This window comes from Montipora foliosa, chromosome 4 (assembly GCF_036669935.1).
Source record: "Montipora foliosa isolate CH-2021 chromosome 4, ASM3666993v2, whole genome shotgun sequence".
NCBI lineage: Eukaryota > Metazoa > Cnidaria > Anthozoa > Scleractinia > Acroporidae > Montipora > Montipora foliosa.
Window position 1 is genome coordinate 8,400,527 of NC_090872.1, and position 6,000 is coordinate 8,406,526.

Consider the following 6,000-nt stretch of genomic DNA (forward strand, 5'->3'; position numbering starts at 1 on the left):
TTGGCTAATTTTCGGTCGGGATTTTACAGTACAGACCATTACCATGAAAAGGGTCCGTTTCCGTATTTTTTCTCTCTCCTTGGAAATTCAAGTTGCGCCAAACACAAAACGTTTTCAAACAGCGGATGTAATTTTTTTCATCACAACAGAACAATTATAGCAAAAGGAATTTAGTTTTGCATGTAAAAGGTTACCGTTCAAAGTTCGCTGATGGAAGACGAAGATTACCAACATTCACCAAGCGGGGAAGTGTCCGATCGTTCAAAGATACGATGCCTTATAATAAACAACTTACTAACCTCACTTGCTTGGGACCCTATTGGGGAATAGTGGCCCTCGATCGGTCGTTTCGTACTGGCACGACCTCGGGCCAATATTCCCCAGTATGGCTCTTGCACTCGGTTAGGAATTGGTTGTTACTAACCGAGTTCGAGGTCGGTACTATACGTTAAGGGCAGAGTTTTATCCCTTGAGACGCACCACAAATCAACGGGAAAAAAGACAAGCCTCTGTAACTTACAGTACGCACCGAGAAAACGAGGTTATTAAGATATTATATCTCTGAGGTAATCAGGAGTGTGGGAAAGAAAACTAGTTGAAGTCAAGGGGAAGGTTCAACAGCCACAACGAATGCGCGTCAAAATCCGAAAAATGATTAAATCTTCTTGGATTTTTGAATAGTCGCTTGCAGGATTAAAACAGTTTTACAAGTTTACGCCTGTCTGCTGTTTTTGTTTCAAAATCGCCAGTCACTTTTGACGGCTTGGAAACATCGGCTTAATTTCCATCTCAGGGCAGCTGTTTGTCGTTCGCCATCTTGGATTAAAATTCTCGCTTCAACGAATTAGAACTAAAGCAGACCGTAAAACGACCATTATCATAGAGCGTCCTCATGTTTACGCGACAATTCCCGTAAGTCAGAAGCTTATGACCTTGAGGTTGTGTAGCTTTTCAACACACACGATTTTTTTTTCGCTAAAATATTGTAGTCTATAAAACTCATGTGTTAAAGAAATCCAATTTCGTCAGGATTTTCCCGGCGATTTTGCAAGGGTTTCAAACGTTCCTCAACCTTGGTGCAATTCTGCATATCAACCAATAGCTAAAAATTTATCTGATTTCCAAGTGCAATTTTTCAACTGAACAACTTTCCCTCCACAAATTCTCTAAATAGTTAATGACTTTTCCTCAGGGCCTAGTGATTCGAAGTAGAGTAATAACTGCTCCGACTTTAAGCGTGATTAAAAGAGACCGGTTTTGCGCCAAACTTTCTTGGAAAAACGTTAAAGCAAAAAGTCAAATTATTTCGTAAGCTTACCGTGATGACAACAACAAGATGAGTTTTTTAAATGCTTTATTTCCAATAAAATATCCCCAATTAGTTAACAGCTGTTTTTAATTTCTATTGAATGTGTCTGAAATCCGGATCTTCGTCTGTTTTTATGAAAATCGCCAACATCTCAGTCCTGTGGCGGTGGTCCACTTGGCCGCGGCCCTTTGCTTGGTCGAGGGCGTCTACTTGGCCGCGGGCGTCTGCTTGGCCGCGGGCGTCTACTTGGCCGCGGGCGTCTACTTGGCCGCGGGCGTCTGCTTGGTCGAGGGCGTCCCCTTGCCAGCAGTTTTTTGCTTGGTGGAGGGGATCCACTTGGCCGCGGTGCGTCCCTCAAACATTTTATTAATTCTTTTGCACACTTTGCCTAAATTAAAAGGAGAAAATATCTCTTACCTGTGTAAACACAGCCCTTTAAGATAACTTTCCGTTATATAACAGATTAAAAAAATCACAACATCACATAGGATATGCCCAAAAGGCCAAGATGAATGACACGAATGGCCAGCGATCTGTTTGATAAAGATTAACATTTTGTGGTGAAGTAAATCAATAAACTGTTACGTTTTTTCCCCACCTCCAATCACTGTTGCCACACGGGTTAATTGGTCTCATTCAGCATTTTTACTGGCTAATTTCGTTCATCTTAGTGGGTTTCTGATTTCAACGAGACATTGGCGTCAGTAAAGAGGGAAACCATTAGTTCAGAATTAAGTTGGTTCATTGTGCTGTTTTCCTTTCCTGCAACTGGTCTCATTAATTGCTGAAATCCTCTCTAGTTAAGCATGGCAGCTTTGGAACTTACCACGGGTCCACATCCTGGACCGTCATCATGCGCAAGCAATAGAGTGACACCAACAAGTAAGAGCAGTAGAATCAGAGACTTCATGATGATCCGCTGCTATCAGTGCTTTTCGGGTCAGCAATGTGACTGTAATAGAGTTAAGTTTCAAGCGTTCATTTATATACTTCAGGAATTTGTTGTCTCTTGCCATTTAACAAAAGCCAAAATAATTACTCTTTTGTCCAGACTTTGTTAGCTTTGTCCGACGATAAAAAGTATATACGCACAGTTGCGTCAACACGATGTACTGGTTTCCCTTGGAAACTTATCTCCAGAAACGTTTCTTTGTTTACTTGTTGCAGTGCCAGTTAATCAAACAATGTACATGAGTTTTGCTCTCGTTGGTCAGAAAGTGGAAAGAAGCAACGACCTTCGTACTTCCCGTCATATCAGCTGAACAAATGTTTTCCGTCTTTTACGATACACTAGAAACTAAACAAATCTAATTTGCAGTTTTGAGAAATTTGTACTTTTTAGAATGACGAAGCAAAAGGAAAATGTTTATAACATGGTTTGTTTTTCGCGTTTCTCAGAGATTAAATCCCTCTATTGTTTCCACATGCTGGCAACGTTATGTTTGCCACAGTGAGACACCAGGACAAATGTGGTTGCCATGTGGGGGAGGGATGGTTCCAGGTCTCTACTTGTTGACATTAGGAAAGTCACATCTTCTTTGACTAATAAAGTGTTTTAATATTCGTAGAAGGAAATTCAAGAATTGTGATTTTACAAGGAAAAAAGGAGGAAATCTGGAAAATAACATTTTGTAATTCCTCAGACTTGATAGACTGAGAGGGAGGGAGGGCTGCAGTGAAACACTTTCGCCTCGAGGCCATGGAATTCCGTCCCGCACGATGAAACTCGATCATATGACTTTTAGTTTTCTCAGCATCGAAAGTTCATGGATCAAGATATTGGATCAGGTATGTTTTCACCAGCGATGCGCAAGTATAAGCAAACTAACATCATACAATCTTCTAGATCAGTACTCTGTCAGCACCCTAGTGTGGAGTCCATCGTGAGTTGTTGGGCAATGGAGAAAAAAACGGCCATTTTTCCCGACTGCGTAACAAAACACGACTGATTAAAGAAGTGCGCAGCCATCCTTTTGCGTCCACATAACGTCACATTTACTTGGCTCACTTACTGTTTTCCACGAGACGAAAAATTGGAGTAAATATAAAAGGCGCGCGTAGAAAGTGTAAACATGATTGTTTCTTCTTATTTAATGTGCACGAATTCGTTGCCATGCATCTGCGCGCCGTCAAAATTTAAAAAAATGCCGAAAAAGTCGCCGATTTATCAAAAGATTTGCCAAAAAGTTGTTCTTGCGAGGAGGTGACAAAATTGGCCCTTTTTGGTCATGAAAGATTTTGTCTGAAAAGATTATCAGATGTGATGATTCAAATTTCGAAAGGTTGCTCCAATGTTCGGGACATTTTCCTGCTTCAACGTAATATGAATGGGGTTTACGAGATTCCGTATCATTCTTTTGTCCTGGATCATTTCATTTCTTAAATTAAATAATGATCTAGAAATTGATTTATTCGTACATGTTGACCAATGATAGTGGTCATGGGGACTTGAAGATTCACAAGAGCAATGTTAGCGAAAACGTTATTTTAAACTGCCAATTTGTTTTTCATTTTTTGAGTCTTTATTGTGATAAAACCACTTCCTCAACTTTTAAAACCAACCGAACTATCTAGGAATATAATTCGGAGGAACGCTGCCCAAACTAGGAATTAAAATAAAATTCTTAGCAGCATATTTATGGTTTTCTTGGATCTTAATTTTGTAGTGACCAGTTTTACGTTGCAGATTTGATGAGAACGCAAACGAAATTGCTATAATGCAATATCAATGCTAAGAGATGTAATTTTTTTCCTTTTTTACCATATTTTCTGGGGGATATCCTTGAATTTATCATCTTAAACCTAAGGTCTGTTATATAACCCCCGTCAAAGAACCGTTTGTTGTGAATTCTTATTTCAAATTGAAAAGTGAAGGGCAAGAAATTTTCAGATTTTCCCCTCTTAAATATTTAAGTATTGTTAGCTTTCTGGACTAGGATTATTTTCCTGCGAATATTATGAAACCTTCTTGATCAAGAAAGAAGGACGTATCCAAATTTTAACAAATTGTAACTCAAAACAATAATCTTATTGATGAAAAAAGGAAATATACGTGATCGTGCAGCACGCGGCATTTTAGCTCATTTGTTGCGGTACTCGGCGTAACAACGACGTTTAATCACCAAATTTGAGGTTTTGTCGACAACGTGAGCGTAGAAATGCGAACGTTTCATTCTTCCTTTTTGCTCTGAAACCGCTCCTACAAATTTATTCTTAGGATACTTTGCTAACATTGTGCGACGTGAACGAGATGGAAAAATCGTTAAAGATTTACGATAGAGAGAACTCAGATAGAGCGTTTTCACTAACGTGACAAGGAGCCATATTGGATTAATAAAACAAAAGAAATTATTTGCATAAAAATAGAGTTCAATTCCCGGAGGATTCTTTTGGTACACCATCATGGCCGCCATTTCTTTGTTATGGAACACCAACACGGCAGCCCTAACGTCATATGAAAACGCTCTGTAGGAAGTTTTCAACCAACCTCTAGAGAACCGATAATAATAGAGAAATGTACGACTTCTAGTGGACGAACAAAAGAAGCCAATGAGAGATCTTTTGTCTTCGTTCACCAGTATGGCGATGATGACGTCACGTGAAAACCTCCTATATTTTGAGGTGACGTTCAAGTTCAAGATGGTCCGATTCTAAATTTTGCAACTGGTATTTAAGGCGTGAAATTTAAGTGCTCCAAATTTGGTCGGTTCTAGGTCGTAGCTCTTCAAACATGCATGCTACATGTTCTAACATTGTTGATCCAACAAATGTTTTATAACAATGTAAGAAGGTGTAGCCGGGGCTTTACGTTGTCGTCATCTCATGTCGATAACGGCAACAAGAACGTTAAATGTGAATTCCCGTTATTGTCATCGCCTCGCGACTATTCTAAGCATTTTAACGTGACAAAGGTGTGGCAAACCCTCAAGAACGAAACTAGTATGACCGACGCTCAATTTAGGAGAGAAAATGGAAATTTATCCTCAAACGCAGACGTTCTCCCCAAAAACTCAAATTTGGTGATTTTACGTTGTTTAAATTTAATTGTAACATAATCATATCTTAGATATCACGGCCACAACAAAGTCCGTCAGTCTTCTCTTGCAGTTCTTTATAATCATTTTGTTTATCAATAGCCGGTCCTATGTTCCTATGTTCTTGGTCGAAAATTAGTCGCAGCAGTTCCCAAATCTTTGTCTTTAACGATCAATACCGTCCTCCCGGACGTCATCCAGCTTGAGACAGTGTTCTGTTGGAGGCAAAAGTCAGGTTGTTCGGCTATCCACTCTTTTGTCGAGTTAAGGTTTTATTATCCAAAATCCCTGGAGACCATCAGGCCAAGGAGATTTCTAGTTTGAAGTTCTTCGTAATTTGTTGTTCCACAGTATCAATAGTGATCTTCAACATCTTCCTGTTTCTCAACGTCATGCAACTCATCTTCCCCGTTTTGCCAAACACTCTCCTCCCACATTTCACTCCAGATTTCCCTGCTCTCCTGTGCGTCAGATGTGAAGAAACTGCCTTTTTCAATCCCTTCAATACCAGTTTTACGAAAACCTTTTTTGTTTTTCTCAAACATACTGTTTTGACTATGCTGCTTCCGTCTTTCCTCAGATCACTTTAGCTTTGCCGCCCGGGCAGTTACTCTCTGCTTTAACTCTTCAAGCACAACCCGTCGGCCTTTCATGTCG

General features: G+C 39.8%; 1 protein-coding gene and 1 long non-coding RNA gene across 2 annotated transcripts in view; one reads left to right on the forward strand and one right to left on the reverse strand.

The window, feature by feature from the left end:
• Positions 1-6,000, forward strand: part of LOC137999717 (uncharacterized) — a 297,056-nt gene that overhangs the window by 234,451 nt on the left and 56,605 nt on the right. The gene's annotated exons all lie outside the window — the stretch shown is intronic.
• Positions 1,338-2,269, reverse strand: LOC137998923 (uncharacterized). Its single transcript, XR_011122846.1, has 2 exons — positions 2,136-2,269; positions 1,338-1,697 (listed from the first exon to the last, which is right to left on the reverse strand). It is a non-coding gene; the product is annotated as an uncharacterized lncRNA (long non-coding RNA).